The sequence below is a fragment of the Pristis pectinata genome, chromosome 2 (assembly GCF_009764475.1).
Source record: "Pristis pectinata isolate sPriPec2 chromosome 2, sPriPec2.1.pri, whole genome shotgun sequence".
NCBI lineage: Eukaryota > Metazoa > Chordata > Chondrichthyes > Rhinopristiformes > Pristidae > Pristis > Pristis pectinata.
Window position 1 is genome coordinate 34033102 of NC_067406.1, and position 18335 is coordinate 34051436.

Consider the following 18335-nt stretch of genomic DNA (forward strand, 5'->3'; position numbering starts at 1 on the left):
ACTATGAAAATGGCTTGGCACCCGACAGCTCTACCATATATTGTGCTACAAATAAAAGGAGGAAAAAATCTGTAACGGTTATCAAAAAAACCACAAAGAACTTCCTGCCTCAATAGAAAAATGTGCGGTGGACAAGAATATAGTAATTTGAGGAAAGAACTCCTTCAGTGCTATGAAAATCCCACAGATATTGCTTGATCCACTGGATTCCTCCAGCAGATTGTTTAGCTCCAGATCCCCGCATCTGCAGTCTCATGTCTGCAAAAGTCTATGATTCCTTTGTGTTATCTTCTAAAGCATTACGTTGCTATTTCAGACCCCAGTCTGGTCATACTATAAAAATTTAATTGAAATCCTGCAGTGAAAAATTAGATTTACTAAATTTACCACACTGTAAAATCATCGGCCTCTCAAGTGGTTTGTAAAAACTGACATTGAAAGGATTTTGGCCTTTGTATTTTTTTCCCCAGTAGTTATGCAGGAGCAATGCAGTTTGGTGTCTATATTTAGAATTTTTGATCAATTATGTGGAGCTTGTTCTAACTTTGTTGTTGTTCACCCACTAATTCCTTACTGGGTCCAGCTACATATACTTGGAATCATTTTAGTAAAGTTTGAGAATGTTCCTCAGAACGAGGTTCAAAATGCAAGAAATCAAAAAGTTGAGTAGATATGAGATATAACATTTTTATATTCAAGAGCAAAACTGACCCTGGGTGGTTGTGCAAAATAAGTAATGGTTAATTGGCTACAAGCTTTTTACCAGGTCCAATTTTTCAAATGGCTGCTGAGACACTATTTGGATAAAATATATTTCAGCCTCTTAAAAAGTAAATTGTGCAGGATCTAAATTCATTTTAAGGCATGAGAAAGGGACAGATGGAGTACTTACAATGTAGTCAACCCAACTCCAGTCGTGGAGGAAGTTAAATCCTGCAGTGAAAAAAAAATCAGATTTACTGAATCTACTATTGTTATGTAACAGATTCAAGGGTCTCGAGGGGCAAGGACTCCAGATACAGTCTTTGGAGTTAAAAGGATTTATTTATAAAAGACAAACGTGGGACAGGATAATGGGAACAACACACACACTGGTGATCACACGTGGGGGAAATTGCAACAAGGGTAAGATGCACACACAGCAAATGATCAAGGAAGAAACAATACAATGCCTGCCACCCCTCGACTCAGTGTAGAGCCATGCCTGCATTATCAGGAATCTACTTCGGACGTTCCTAACCCTATGGAAGTGCACACTCTCACCAATGGTCTCTTCAGCATTGTTTCATGATTCCTTGGAGCAATCAAGAGAGAACCACACACATGTGGCACTCTTTATAGTGCTGGAGGGCTGGGTGGTCCAGCCCAGGAAGTTCAAACAAACCAGTGGCCCAAGGCCAGGTACAAAGGTGTTTACAGAGGCCAATGGTCAAGTGTAGACTAATGGCTGGGTGGAGCCAGACCTTGATTGACAGTGCTGTCTTTCGACCAGGTGATCAGTGGTGTCACGTGACAGCCATGACCCTTTATAATACAACTATACAGTAAATTCAAATGACCTCCCAAGAGCTTTGTAAAAACAGATAAAGGTTTTGGCACTTGTTTCTCTCTCCACACCACCCCCCCCCCCCCCCCCCCCCCCCCCACAGTTATCCATAAGGAATGCAGTTTGATGTCTACATTTAGAATATCTGATCAAAATTATGTTGAGCTTGTTCTAACATTTTGTGCTCCACCCATTAGTTCCTTTCTGAAATTATGATGGCAGAACTTGGGCAAGCTCTCGAACTTTTAAGATAAATGAAAATCAAAAAGCTGCTGATTTTGGAAACCCCAAATAAAAATAAAAAAGCTGATAAAAACTCAGGTAGCTGGCATACATGGAAAGAGAAGAGCATTAGCACTTCAAATCAAATAACTTTCAGGTTCCTGACTTTATCTTGAATTAAGCTTTAACCCTTGTCTAATCCTTTTCTGCTTATTAGAGGAAAAGGGGTCTTTGCAAATAAAATTGGTCTCCACAGAATTAGAAAATTACTGCACATTAGACAATTTTTATGTTAATGTTTGTCAAAATTGGAGCAATTTAGGTTACTCCAATTCATTTGCATTTGGTCTGCAGCTTGCAGGTTACAGTTTTAAGATAAAGTCACATGTACATCAAAACACACAGTGAAATAAATCTTTTGCATAGAGTGTTCTGGGGGCAGCCCACAAGAGTCACCACATTTCCGGCACCAACACAGCATGCCCACAACTTCCTAACCCATACGTCTTTGGAATGTGGGAGGAAACCCACACAGACACAAGGGGAATGTACAAACTCCTTACAGACAGTGGCCGGAATTGAACTCAGGTCACTGGCGCTGTAATAGCATTACACTAACTGCTACACCATCATGCCTGTTCAAATGTCTTTGGTCAAACCTTTTACCCTGCAACCTTTTCTCAAAAAAAAAATCACTTACCTTAAATCTACATCCCCCTAGCTATCTGCCATGGGAAATAGGCCATCCTTATTAACACTGGCTGGGCTTCTCAAAATTTAAAAATCCATGTTAAATCTCCCCTGTTCCAAAGAGGGCAAAAAAAAAAATCAGTCTAAACAGTCTCTCCTAAACCATAATTCTACAGACTTGGAAACCTCCTCAGAAATCTCTTTATAATCCCCTCTCCATCTTCTAATGCTATCGGGGGCTTCAGGTCATGCAGTGATTACAATTGCATACAACACCCACTACAGCTTGGCCAGTGTTTTTCCATTGTCCTTGTATTAAATCCCTGCTCATGTCCTGTGCCTTCAATAATAAAGGGCAATATCCTTTGTGCTACCATAGGCACCTTATCTACCCAACTGCTATTGTTGAATGATACACATTCTTGAAATCATTTTAGTTGAATGGATGTTGAAGGATTAGAACATAGAACAATTACAGCACAATTCAGGCCCTTCAGCCCACAAAGCTGTGCCAAACACACATTGATTGTTGAATGAAATCCAAGATTCACTGTTCCTCAAAACTTTTCCTCCCATTTAAACTCCCACTTAAAGCAAATAGGGGCCTATTTATGATGCCGAGAACAGCCTGCTGATATTATCAGCTCAGAATGCAATATGAAACTCAAGGAAGGGAACGTCCTGCATCGCCTGCTGCCTTGTAGCAGAATATGGACGGAGAAAACAACATGATAGAAGCTGCCTTGGTAAGTTTTTAAAAATATCTTTAATCTCTGTAGCTCAGATACAGAAGCAACCCCATGACATTACTTGTTACGACACAAGAGGCCAACTTGGTCCATGCTCACTCCAAGAGCTGATCTGATGAGTCCCTTTTGGCCTCTCATTTCCCTGCAACTTATTCTCCCATCAATTCTTCCTTAATCCTTTCTTCCCAAGGGACATTAAGGATTCAGGAGTTAAAGAATTAGGTGAATACAGCAGCCATTAATTTAAATGAGAACCAGTTCTAATGTAAATTGTAAACAGTAATCAGTTTGGAATTAAAGGACAGTCTTATAAGCAAACAGTACTAGCTGCAGAGCACTGGCCCACGGCGGGAGGCTGGCTGCTCAAGAGATAATGATTTGTAAACTGACACCGACTCCTCTGCATCAGCCAAATGTAAGACAATGTGGTATGTTAAATTGACCTATATCAAACTAGGCATGAGACAGCAGCTAAGTCATTTTGCATTATTGTGATAGAGATCAAGGAAGCTTTCAGACCAACACAAACATGGTCATAGGCATTTGCTCTATCAATAATTAGGATTTGTGTACCTAGAGAGTCAGCCCTTAACACTAATCCTGATCTTGGGCATTTAGTTTGTCCCCATAAATTTTTAAACCTTTCATGCAAATTACTTTGTTCCAGCAAAGGTGTTTGAACATTCAGAGGCATCTTGTCAGTTACAGAGTGCTCCCATTGTAAATACGCAATTCAATAGAACCATTTGTCAGACTCAAAATATTGCAATAAACAATGTCATTGTAGCCATTGAAATTGTATTGAATCACCTGCTGTTATCTTTATTCTTGAGTATAAAAACTTGACGGCTCCTGAACAAAAGAGTATTTGACTGAGAGGTTCTCGAACAGAATGCTTGCTTGATGTGATGAATAAAGACCTTTTATATGAACCAGCTTTAACCTCTAAGTAACTTCATTCAGTACTAACAAGGGGTAATTTACAGCAGCCAACTAACCCACCAGCACACCTTTGGGATGTGGAAGGAAACTGAAGTGTCCAGGAAAAATCTATGAGTAAAATATACAAACTCCACATAGACAGTGCCCGAGTTCAGGATCAAGTCAGGCTCTACGAAGCTATGAGGCAGCTGTAAGAATTGCTGAACCACTGCTAACAAACATCTCTGACCCTGTTCTTGTCCTGATCTTCTGGAACTTCCCACTCCAGATCAAGAAACAGGAAGGAATTTACAGCTCTTCCCAATGTACATGCAATAGAACCATCACCTTGGTTATCCTGGAACCCCTTCCATTTTAAAGTTCAAATCCCCATTTTAATCAGGTAGTAAACCTGATAGGTATGGGAAAGAATGTAGATGTTTATCTAAGTGGACTCATGCAAGATGTGCCTCCATGTCTGATCTGTTCATGACTACTGCAAGCCACATATCCCACCCAACCTACCCACTTGAAAGTTCAAGGTCTCTCTCACTCTGCTGAAACACTAAAATAATTGCAATGAATTCAAAACAAATCAAAAAATGAAAACATTAATGCTCAGTAAAATATGGCTTATTGCGCTATGCGAGGCTAAAAGGTGATCCAATTTTTTTGGTTTCTGGACTTAAAGGTTATGTTCCAAAAATTATTTCCACAAGCAGTAAAACTATATATAGGCCAAAATGTGGAAACTCTCTCAATCTTTTGATTAGAGGAAGCAATGGAGAGAATGTATGCTCTTTCAGCTCACTTTATAAAGACACCCTGTAATGCAACAGCCTTGAGGTAAAATTAGTCAACAACACTTGTGAAATGGTCAATTCCAAATTGGCATCATTCTAAACCGTTCCCAACTTTGTCTACTATGGGAATGGAAAATTGGATAGATTGGGAGTTGGCAATTTTGCAGTATTGCTCGAGACCAATTTTACTCTTTGTCCAAGATGTATATATTTTGGATGCTACATCCAAATAAGAGGATAAAAGGCCATGAAAATGGGAATACACAAATGTTCCTTCAGAGAAACAGCACAAAGGCACGGACAGTCTAATGCCCTCTTTCCATACTGAAATTTAATGACATTATGATCTACCCACCCATCATCACTCAAGTGTCAGTTTGCCCTCATTTCAACAATCTTGTGTACCGGGTAACCACAGTGCCATCATTCCCCAAAAATACTAGTTTTTTTTTTATATACATGTCCAAGCTACCAATGGCATGTTAACTCAGATTGAGAAATAAATATTAATCTGTACTTTAAAACATGTACATCATGCATCCATCAGCAACATATCAATCTACAATAAACCTGTAAGCTAGTTATTAACTTATTCTTCAATTAATAATGTTGCAATAATCACTTTAAAGTTGGGAAATTTTTGAAATTAAAATCACTTCATAAAAGGACATTGATGTCACTAGTCCAGCAACTTAACATTAGGCTACCATGTCTCTTGTGGGATAATGGGATGACAAGGAGTAGGATGGAAAAACTGGGACTGTCACTTGAACCACAAAGTTCAAATGTTTAGTAGAGGAAACACCCAAGTGCTGTTAACTTATTCTTAATTTTTTAAAAATTCACATTTATATTCTATTATATAAAATAAGTGATCAGATTTTACTTCAAATATCAGATACAAATGATACTGAGTCTATTAAAACAATACTGTGGACACTAAGCTAGTATTTCAACAATTATTGCACTAGAAAAGGGGAAAGGCTTGCAAGGACCACAGTTTCATATATCATCTCCCAAAACTGAAACTTCTATCACGAAAAGGACAAGAGCAGCAGGCACGTGGGGGCCCTGCATGTTGCCCTTCAACTTTGCACAGTACTCTGGCATTGAAACACATCAACAATCCTTCCACTAACTGGATCAAATTGTTGGAGCACTACCTAATAAGACTGAGAGTAAGGACAAGGAGAACATTGCTTCAAAGATGAGGCTTTATATCACACCTGCTCAAGGACAACCAAGGATAAACCTTTCCAGCAGTGCCCACATCTAATGAAGAATATAAAGTTTCAGTGATAAGACTGTGGGTTTAAGCCTCACACTGCATCTTGAGCAAATAATCTATACTGATGCTTCATGTTAGAACTGAGAGTGCTGCACTACCAGAAAATCCTTTTCAGCAAACATTTCAGGTGGCATAAAAGTTCTATGGTACTATTTAAAAAGTGGAGGAATTCTCAGATTTTGGCCAACATTTGTCCTTCAGCCACAACCAAAAAAATCATGCCCTTTTATCACAATGCTGCTTGTGGAATTTGCCTTGCACTGCTCTAGATTCATACATTACATAAATGACTTAATTTAGCTGCAAAGCAAATTGAAATGTCCAGAGATGGAACTGGTTTGGTTTATTATTGCCACATGCACTAAGACACATTGAAAAGATTTTGTTTTGCTACCATCGAGACAGATCATGCCATACATAATTACATTGAGGTAATAAAAAGAAAACAGAATATCATTGTGCAGACATAAGAGACTGCAGATGCTGGAAATCTGGAGCAACGTACATACAAAGTGCTGGAGGAACTTACTGGGTCAGACAACATCCATGGAGAGAAATGAACAGTTGACGTTTCAGGCCGAGACCCCTCATGCAGAATATAGTGTTGCAGTTACAGAGAAAGTGCAGTGCAGACAGACAAATGAAGTGCAGGATCCATGAGGTAAATTGTGAGATCAAGAGTTCATCTTTTAGCATACAAGTCCATTGAAAAGTCTGATAACAGTGGGACAGAAACTGTCCTCTAGTCTGGTGGTTTGTGCTCTCAGGCTTTTGTATCTTCTGCCCGATGGAGAGGGGGAAAAAGATAAATGACAGCAGTGGGAGGGGGTCCTCAATGATATTAGCTGCTTTTCTGAGGCAGCAGGAAGTCATTTGCAGTTTTGTGATGTGAAGCAGATGGGAGTAACAGGAAATGTGTTCTTTTAGTTTTTAGGCAGGCACAGTAGTGTAGCGGTTAGCGTAACACTTTACAGCACCAGCAACCCAGGTTCAATTCCAGCCACTGTCTGTAAGGAGTTTGTACGTTCTCCCCGTGTCTGTATGGGTTTCCTCCAGGTGCTCCGGTTCCCTCCCACATTCCAAAGACGTACAGGTTAGGAAGTTGTGGGCATGCTATGTTAGCACCGGAAGCATGGCGACACTTGTGCGCTACCCCCAGAACACGACGCAGAAGATGCATTTCACTGTTTCGATGTACATGTGACTAATAAAGATCTATGTTAATAAAGGGAAACAATTTTTTAAAAAATGCACCTTTCAACTGTCAACAGCAAATACAGACAATTATTTTAAAAAAGATTTTTTTGGTTTTTTAAAGACCGATTTACTTTAATACCAGTTCTCACTTGATTCCCACACCCACAAGAAATAGGATTCAAAGTTCACACAGCCAGCTCCACCATCCAATAAGGTCACAGCTGATCCTATATCTCAAGGCCAAATTTTGCGCCATATTCTTTCATTCACAGCAAATTTTAAAAGGAGACTCTTGGCCACTTGTACATATCTGTGACTGATAAAAAATAATTGACAAAGAAAAGAACTGGTTACTTGTCCAAATATGCACAAGTTCACACAGACATCCATGAACAGAGTGATCATTAGAATGTGACTAATGTATTGAAATCTATTCCTTCACACCATAAGCAGCACAAGTAGCACACACACACGATGATCAGTTGCAATTGTGCCACTATACTGCCATTTTAAAGAAAAAAAAGCAAGCTACAGACCAGCAATTTCCTAGGATGATTGTTTTCATGATCCTAGTTTTGAATAGCTTCCACCCCACCCCCCATCCACAAAGTTAGCTAGCATAAGTAAAATTGTTAGCAGACCAATAAAATAACTAAAGCTGAAATGAAAGAAGTCACTTGTAGCTTTATGATGTGAAGCAGGTGGGAATAACAGGAAATGTATTTTTAGTTTTTGGGGACAGGACACAACCCAAATTTAAAAGTCAGGTGGCAAGGATCACACCTCCTCCATCACCCCATTCAAGGCCCCATACAGTCCTCCAGGTGAGACAGCACTTCACCTGCAAGTCCAAGGGTGTCATTTATTGCATCCAGTGCAGCCTCCTATACATTGGTGAGGCCCAATGCAGATTGGGTGACCGCTTTGTCAAGCGCCTTCACTCTGTCCACCGCAACAGCCAGGACCTCCCAGTGGCCACCCACTTCAATTCCACATCCTGCTCCCATACTGACATGTCTATCCATGGCCTCCTCTACTGCCACGTGGAGGCCAGACACAGATTGAAAGAACAACACCTCATATTCTGCCTTGGCAGTCTCCAACCTGATGTCTTCAGCATTGATTTCTCCAACTTCTGGTAAACCACCCCACCCCCCTGCCCCCCCTCCACCCACTGTCTTCCCTTATTCCTGTGGCTCCCTTCCCTCACCTTGATGACCTGCCCATCTCCTCTATCCCTTATTCCATGGTCCACTGTCCTTGCCTACCAGATTCCTCCTTCAGCCCTTTGCCTCTTCTACCTATCACCTCCCAGCTTATTACATCTTTTCTTTCTTCTTCCCCCCCACCCCCACCAAACTGGACTTACCTATCACCTGCCTGCATGTACTCCTCCCCCACCTTCTTATTCTGGCTTCTGCCATCTTCCTTTCCGGTCCTGAAGGGTCTTGGCTTAAAACGTTGACTGTTTATTTCCATCCATAGATGCTGCCTGACCTGCTGAGTTCCTCCAGCACTTGTTGTATATGGCTCCAGATTCCAGCATTTCTTGTCTTCATATTCACACAACTTGTCCCACTTATTTTCTGGCCATTTAAATTAACCCAAGAATCAGACATGTATTATTCCCTGCATGGATTTATCCTGCCAATAATCTGCACCCACGATATACTTGTATACAGTACCAAAGTTTAGCTGTAACTGAGGGTATTGTACAGTATGACTTGATACATTATTCAGTGCAAAGTTAGTAAAGGATGGAATTCCGCACCCCCCCCCCCCCCCCCAAGGAGAACAGTAATTATGCAAGGCAATAGATGTGATGGATACACTAGCAAGCTCGAGATTTGTAAACTGCTTCATCTATTGGTGGTGGAAATGGAACATGTAGGAGTATCCCCTAGGAAAAACAACATTGTTGAGGTCCCAAGGAAAACAAAACAGGGAAATGCAGGGATAGTCAAGAAGGGGAAGATAGGGTGTTGCAGTCATCAGAAATGGACAAGAGCACAAGAAAATAGGAACAGGAGTGGGCACCTGGCCTTCCAAGCCTGCTCTGTTACTCAGTATGATCACAGATGATCTACCCCAGGTCACAACTACTCTTCTGTGCCATTTCCACCACATCCTCAGTTCCCTGATCTTCCAAAAATGTATCTATTCTTTCTATAAAAAGAAAGCCAATATGCTATTTGCCTTCTTAATTGCTTGCTGCTCCTGCCTTCTTAATTGTGATTCAGGCACAGGAACACCAAGATCCCTCCATACTCCAACCATTAGCAATCTCTCACTATTTAGATAACAGTCTGCCTTTTGATCCCTCTTACTGAAGTGCTTGACCTCACATTTTATTGAACTCCATTTGCCAAGTTTTCATGAACTCACTCAACAACCTACATCCTTTTGTAAAGTCTAAACATCCTCATCAGAACCCACCCTCCACACATCTATTTTTGTGTCAGCAGCAAAACTTGGATATGTCCAACTCTGTGCCCTTCTCCAGGTCATTCATCAAATAGCAAATAGAGGGCCAAGACTGCTCCTCAGGGCACCTCACTACTTACATCCATCCAATTGGAAAAAGATCCATTCATTCATTGTCTTCTACGTGATAACAAGACTTCAAGCTATACTTACACACTTCAAGTTTTTCCACGCTGTTTGAAACTAGACCATCTTTAGGATTTTTGCAGTTTTCTCCATGAAGACTGATACAAAGTATTGGTTTATCTGCCATTTCCTTGTTTCCCCGTTATTAACTTCTCAGTCTCACCTCCAGGGTCCCACACTTACCTTACTCTTTTACTTTTCATATATATCTGTAGTAGTTCCTGCTGTTTATTTTGATATACTTACCAGTTTTCTCTCAAGCTTCTCCCCCCCCCCCCACCCCCCATTAGCTTTTTAGTCTCACTGCTGGTTCTTGAAAAATTCCCAGTCCTCTAGTCTACAACTAGCTCCTGCCACTGTGCACTCTTGCTTTTGTTTCAATACTTTCTTTGACTTCTTTTGTTAACCAAAGGGCTCACCTTTGTCACAGAATGCCAATTTCTAATTGGGAGAAAGGTAATGGCTAATCTGCTAGCACCACAAATTACAGATGACATTTCGTTGAAGTACATAATGAAAATCCTGAAAGGGACATTTTAATCTAGCACTGGTCAGAGAGCTTCAAGCATTACATTTGTCATATGCAATCTGGTTCCACAGAAAACCATTGGCAAACGTGACCAAGCTGAAGACAAGAGGTGCAGTTTCCAGGCCTTTTTAAAATTAGGCAATGAGGGATTGTTCTGTGTGGTTTGGCAAGAGAGAATTTAGGTGAAAATGTACAAAACACCAGACTTAATGTTCGAGGAAACATACAGCATATGAAGACAAAGCCAATAAAGGAGAGGTGGTTCCAGTCAGGATATAATTCCAAAAGTACAACCTCACAGAAATGGTCATCTTCTTCGCGAGTGAGTCACGTGGACAACATAAGTCAGTTCAGCAGTAAACCTGTAGGTGAAAAGGCTGCAAGTTATGTGGGTGCACAAGGTGGAAAGCCTGAGAATATCCATTCAAGTTGGACAGATGCTATAGTTGTCACAGGGTTGAGCACATTTCATTAGGATGAATGTCGCTGAAGAAGTCTCTGGGGAACCAAAAGACTTCTGGTAGTCTGCTTTGGACACAAGGGGACATACTTAAGTATATAGGGCATCATACATAGATTATCATCATCAAATGAGGTGATAGAAACAGGGATATTGAACATAGAACAATTACAGCACAATTCAGGCCCTTTGGCCCACAAAGCTGTGCCAAACATGTCCCCACCCTAGAAATTACTAGGCTTACCCATAACCCTCTATTTCACTCAGCTCCATGTACCTAACAGTCTCTTGAAAGACCCTATTTTATCAGCCTCCACCACCATTTCCAGCAGCCCATTCCACGCACTCACCACTGAGTAAAAAAAAAACTTACCCCTGACATCTCCCCTATACATACTCCTCAGCACATTAAACCTATGTCCTCCTGTGGCCACCAATTCAGCCCTGGGGAAAAGCCTCTATCTACCCTATCAATACCTCTCATCTTATACACCTCTATCAAGTCCCCCCTCATCCTCCGTCTCTCCAAGGAGAAAAGGCCAAGTTCCCTCAACCTGCTTTCAGAAGGAATGCTCCGCATTCCAGGCAGCATCCTTGTAAATCTCCTCTGCACCCTCTCTATGGCTTCCACATCTTTCCTGTAGTGAGGCGACCAGAACTGAGCACAATACTCCAAGTGGGGTCTGACCAGGGACCTATATAGCTGCAACAATACCTCACGGCTCCTAAATTCAATTCCCCGATTGATGAAGGACAATACGCCATATGCCTTCTTAACCACAGAGTCAACCTGCGCAGCCGCTTTGAGCGTCCTATGGACGCGGACCCCAAGATCCCTCTGATCCTCCACACTGCCAAGAGTCCTACCATTAATACTATATTCCAGCAACATATTTGACCTACTAAAATGAACCACTTCACACTTATCTGGGTTGAACTGCATCTGCCACTTCTCAGCCCAACTCTGTAACCTCTGGCAGCCCTCTATACTATCCACAACACCCCCAACCTTTGTGTCATCAGCAAACTTACTAACCCACCCCTCCACTTCCTCATCCAGGTCATTTATAAAAATCACAAAGAGTAGGGGTCCCAGTACAGATCCCTGAGGTACACCACTGGTCACCGACCTCCACTAAGAATACGACCCTTCAACAACCACTCTTTACCTTCTGTGGGCCAACCAGTTCTGGATCCACACTGCAATGTCCCCTTGGATCCCATGTCTCCTCACCTTCTCCATAAGCCTCGCATGGGGTACCTTATCAAACGCCTTGCTGAAATCCATATACACTACATCTACTGCTTTCCCTTCATCAATGTGCTTGGTCACATCCTCAAAAAAAAATTCAATCAGGCTCGTAAGGCAGGACTTGCCCTTAAAGCCATGCTGACTATTCCTAATCATATTATACCTCTCCAAATGTTCATAAATCCTGCCTCTCAGGATCTTCTCCATCAGCTTACCAACCACTGAGGTAAGACTCACTGGTCTATAATTTCCTGGGCTATCCCTACTCCCCTTCTTGAATAAGGGAACAACATCCGCAAACCTCCAATCTTCCGGAACCTCTCCCGTCTCCATGGACGACACAAAGATAATTGTCAGAGGCACCGCAATCTCCTTCCTCGCCTCCCACAGCAACCTGGGGTACATCTCATCTGGTCCTGGCGATTTATCTAACTTGATGCTTTCCAAAAGTTTCAGCACCACCTCTTTTCTAATATCTACATGCTCAAGCTTTTCAGGCCGCTGCAAGTCCCCACTACAATCTCCCAGATCTTTTACCGTGGTGAATACTGACGTAAAGTATTCATTAAGTACCTCCACTATTTCTTCCGGATCCATACACACCTTCCCACTGCTGCACTTGATAGGCCCTATCCTTTCGCATGTCATCCTCTTACTCTTCACATACTTGTAGAACGCCTTGGGGTTTTCCTTAATCCTGCCTGCCAAAGCCTTCTCATGTCCCCTTCTGGCTCTCCTAATCTCTTTAAGTTCCTTCCTTTTAGCCTTGTACTCCTCCAGATCTAACATTACCTGGCTCTCTGTACCTTTTGTATGCCTTTCTTTTCCTTTTGACTAGATTTATTATAGCCTTCGTACACCACTGCTCCTGTATCCTATCATGACTCCCGTCTCATCGGAACATGTCTATGCAGAGCTCCAAACAAATATCCCCTGAATATTTGCCACATACCTTCCGTACTTTTCCCCAGAGAACATCTGTTCCCAATTTAATCTTCCAATTTCCTGCCTGAGAGCCTCATAATTCCCTTTACTCCAAGTAAACACCTTTCTAGCCTGTCTGTTCCTATCCCTCTCCAGTGCTAACATAAAGGAGATAGAATGATGATCACTATCACCAAAATGTTCACCCACCGAGAGATCTGACACCTGACCAGGTTCATTACCCAATATCAAATCAAGCATAGCCTCTCCTCTTGTAGGTATATCTACATACTGTGTCAAGAACCCTTCATGAACACACCTAACAAACTCCACCCCATCTAAACCCCTCACTGTCTGGAGATGCCAATCAATGTTTGGGAAGTTACATTTACACACTTCAGAATGACAAGGATAGTTAAAGCCAACCTATTGAGGTTAGTTGCTCTGCCATAGACCAAGACAGGTATTGTAAATACCTCAACCACTTTCCAATGAGGTAGAACCCATATGCAGGAGAGACCCTTTGAGGATTGAAGATGGACAACCACTGGATTGTCAGTGGAAACAGACAGCCTGATTGCCTATTGTCATTATGGGCCAGAGATCAAATATAGACTGAACCAAAACATTTGGATTGAGGAGGGAGCATTTTATTTTGAAAGGATCTGTGTTGGGCAGCAATGCGACTCACGAGTCACATACCTGGGAGTGTACTGGCCCCATGAATAAGCCTACAGCTTGCAAATGTTGGCATAACAGAGCTACAGCACACAACTCCAAGAATATGGTTTTATCAATGCACCATGGAAAGCATCCTATCAGGACGCATCACGGCTTGGTACAGCAACTGCTCTGGTCCAGGACCGCAAGAAACTGCAGAGAGTTGTGGACACAGCTCAGCACATCATAGAAACCAGCCTCCCCTCCTTGGACTGTCTTTACCTCTCACTGTCTTGGTGTAGCAGCCAGCATAATCAAAGACCCCACCCACTCAGGTCATTCTCTCCTCTTCCATCAGGTAGAAGATACAGGAGCCTGAGGGCACGTAGCATCAGGCTTAAGGACAGCTTCTATCCCACTACGACAAGACTACCCTTATATGATGAGATGGACTCTGACCTCACAATCTACCTTGTGACCTTGCACCTTTTTTGTCTACTTGCACTGCACTCTCTCTGCAGCTGTGACACTTTACTCTGTACTGTTATTGTTTTTACCTGTACTACATCAATGCACTCTGTACTAACTCAATGTAACTGCACTATGTGATGAATTGATCTGTATGATCAGTATGCAAGACAAGTTGTTACACTGTACCTCAGTACAAGTGACAATAATAAACCAATACCTGGTGGTTGCCATCAAACCATAATGGGTAGTGAAAGCATGCCATGATGAGGGTGCACCAACATTGGCAGTTCTCTCCACAAGATCAGATATGGGTGTCAACATGCTGGCACCATTGACAAGGAATGAGAAGCTCCAGCTGAAAGGTGAACCAAGCAGTTAACACAAGGCCTTCCTGGATGGAAGTATGCTTCAGCACTGTTTGCAAAGGTTGTTTGCCCAGGAAATCTAGAAAGGATCCTGTGAAGTAGAGTTGAAAGCTTTGATGAAATATCTTAGCAATAAATAGGAGGGTAATACACCTAGCAATGGATTTGTCATGAAGGTGAGTAGTGCCAACTCAGAATATATACTGTAATGTAAAAAGGATATCAAAGCATTCGTCCAGTCATGAATTTGCAGTGCTGACTGTTCAAGTGTGCAGTAAGGGCTAGGCACTTGTCTATTTTATTGTGGGTAAACCAAAATAAAGTAGGTACTGCATTATAATGACAGCAAGATACTAGAGCAAAAAGGTATTTATAACAAAGCACCACCTGGGTGAAAAACAAAACTGAAAAGCATAAACATTGACCAGAATGAGATGTCCCAGGGTTAAGGAAAATCATTTGGGACAGTGTCTTGATTATTTCAGAACAATTGAACTATTCACAGATCTTGATGGCAGGCAGTTCAGAGGGAGAGTCTGTAATTTGTCTGAAGAGTACACATGAGGTAACCTACAAGAGTTTCCGAACAATGGTTATGCTTTTATTATTAATAAGACAGACAAAAGACTAGACATGGTGCAGTAGTGAGATGAAAATATCCATCAAGTCTAGTACATGGTTAATATAGTTAAGCTATGAGACTTGCAGCCAAGATTTCTGGATTATTGAACAAGACAAATTTGAATCCCACGTGGCAGCTGAGTAATTTCAAATGAAAGCAGATTTCAGTAATAGTAACCATGAAGCCACCAAATTGTGTGGTTCACAAGTGCCCTTCAGGAGAAGGAAATCTGCTGTCTTTGCCCAGTCTGGTTTGTATGCGAGTCAAGTGCCACCAACATGATTGATCCTTAACTACCTCCTCAGTTCAGAGCAATTGGAAACTGACAATAAATCTCAACATTTCCAGCAACAAAGTAAAAAAAAGGTAATACTGATGGAGAAAATGAGGTGCAAGTTCTGGGGAAGAGCTCCTGTTTCATAGAATTGCTGAATTGTGTGAATCAAGAGTAGATTGATTACAGGTTTTAAAGGGCTGCATTGCAAGCTAAAGCAGTTCAAAACTCTGAAGATCTGCAAGGAATGTCAAAGTATAGACTTACCCTCAGCCCTATACAGAATAGAGTGCAGAATGACAGAAAATAGTCATTCATCGCAGAGTTGAAGCCCTTGGAGATGATCCAGAAGGGCAGAGAGATAGAAAAAAAGTCCAGTATCCAGAGTGGAAATCAGGATGCAAGGTAATGTGTAAGCATAGGCACAAAGATAGAGAGCCTTTTTTAAAAAAGCAACTGATGTTGTAATTTCTATGGTTGAGTTTATATTTTGTACATCACTGGATACCATAATGTATAAATGTGACCTGTGATAGCAGTTTCATGATTGCAGTTAGTGTACATGTTCTAAACACAATAAGAATTGTGCAAGAGTAACATGTGCAGAACAGGATGGAATATTAGATGTGTAAGAATCCAGTTTGAAGTGACCAGCCCTCAAGAAGGGTATTATACACAGTTTTATAAAGAAGAGTTTTGCAGATAAGCCAAGAAACAGTGAATTTATGATTTTTGCAGAAGTTCATATGTAAATAGTTAACTGCTTGTATAATTTTATGTAAGTAGATGATAGTGCTTTTTTCTGTTTATTCACGTTTTGAGATCCAGGGGTCATTTGCAAAGTCAGCATTTACTGCCCATCCCTGAAGGTTATGATGAGCTGCCTTCTTGACTGTAACAATCCTTTTGGTGCAGGAACTCCCAGAGAGCTGTTGAGTTTGGACTTCCTTCATAGTCACTGGTCTAAACCTTAGAACGGCGACAATTTTTTTTCCCCATCAGATTGGTGTGTAAGTTAGAGAGGAACCTGCAGATAGCAGCATTTCAACATGCCTGAAGCATGCAGGTTTGGTGATAGTAGTGCTGCAAGGCAAGTTAACTGCACAGCATTATGTAGATTGGACACACTGCACCCACGGCGTAGTAGTGGAGAGCATGATTGCTTAGAGTGGTGAATGGGTCTATATTATTCATTCACTCTTCAGGAAGTGAGCATCATTAGCAAGGCTATAATTTATTGTCCACTCACTTTCCCCTGAATAAAGTTGCTTCAGAGAAAATTTCAAGAACTGTGGGTCTGGAATTGCAAATAGGGCAGATCAGGCAAGGGTGATAGATTTTCTACCCAGTCCTAGATAGCACCAAGCTTTGAGAATCATTAAAACTGCACTCATCCAGCCAGATGGAGAGTATTCCATTAAATTCCTGACCTGGGTCTTGAAAGACTTTGGGGTGTTGAGTTAATTACCACAGGCTTCATGTCCAGCTTCATTCCTGTTTCTGCAGCCATTCTATTTATACGACTAGCCCAGCTGAGCTTCTGGTTAGTGGCAATTCCCAAAACGTGGAAGGGGAAAAGGAGGCTCAGCAATGGCATTACCATTGTACAGCAGAAGTGGTTAGACTCGTTTGTCAGAGATGGTTATTACCTGCCATTGCTGCAGCATCACTCAAGAGACCTGGGTTCTATATTGACTGAGTGAAATTTGCGTGTTCTGTGACTGCATGGGTTTCCTTCCACATATCAAAGACATACTAGCTAGCAGGGTAACTAGCCACTATAAATTGCCCTTACGTGGCAAGGGGATTAGAAGAGGGGAATGATGGGAGAAAAAAGGGGATTAGTATAGATGGTGCTTGGTAATGGTGGGCCAAAGGCTTATTAACATGCTACGTGACACTATGAATGTTACTTGCCACTTATTGGACCATGCCCGTCTTGGTCCAGTTGCATACAAGAGTGGATTGCTTCATTTGCTGAGAACTGCAAATGAAATTGAACATTGTGTAGTCTTAAGCAAACATCCCCATGTCTGAACTCATGGTGGAAGGAAGATGACTGAAACTAGGATATTGCCCTGATGAACTCTTGCAGTGATGTCTTGGAGTTGGTATGACTGACATCAAACAACCAACCCCATATTAAGTATAACAGTACCTTAAGAAGTGAGTGTACAATGTGGTATGACTTTTGATATATGCCTGCATCAAACACCATTAAGGGTATACTGCTTTAAGTGATTACTTTTGACAGCTCCATCTGTTAATTGCCTTGGTAAGGAGCAACACTAAAGAGGCTACTGACTCTACAACATCTGTCCTCCTAACTTTATAATACACACCATGCACTTTCCTGGAAAGGAGATTTGCTGTTCACTGTTATTTATAAAGTAAACTTGCACTCACTGATGATGAAAGAGATCAAGTAACAATTAGTCTTTCTATAATGACATCATAACACATTCAAGACAACTTTATCAATGCAGTGCAATCAAGCAAATTATGGTTTAGCACAGGAAAGTGATTTTGATGGAAGATCACATCTCAGTGAGCAACAGATGGTGTCAAATATATTACATTTGTCCACTGGTGCATATTCATTTGAATGATAGCCACCATCATTGCACTGGACAATGTTTTTCATTGCTAATTTTAAATCCATTGCAAGCCAAAGCAGCACAAATTTCTTATGAACCACACACATCCACACTAAAAACTCCTAAAATCAAACTAATAGATGAGAAATTTCACA

The 18335-nt window shown here is 41.4% G+C and overlaps 1 protein-coding gene across 6 annotated transcripts in view; it reads right to left on the bottom strand.

Moving 5' to 3' along the window:
- Window positions 1-18335, bottom strand: part of il11ra (interleukin 11 receptor, alpha) — an 82891-nt gene that overhangs the window by 49729 nt on the left and 14827 nt on the right. For 3 of the 6 annotated variants that reach the window (XM_052010044.1, XM_052010042.1, XM_052010045.1), the window contains one exon: window positions 893-933. The exons of the other annotated variants lie outside the window; for them this stretch is intronic. The gene's annotated coding sequence lies outside the window, so the exon portion shown is untranslated. The remainder of the gene's footprint in view (window positions 1-892; window positions 934-18335) is intronic. 6 annotated transcript variants of the gene reach the window in all.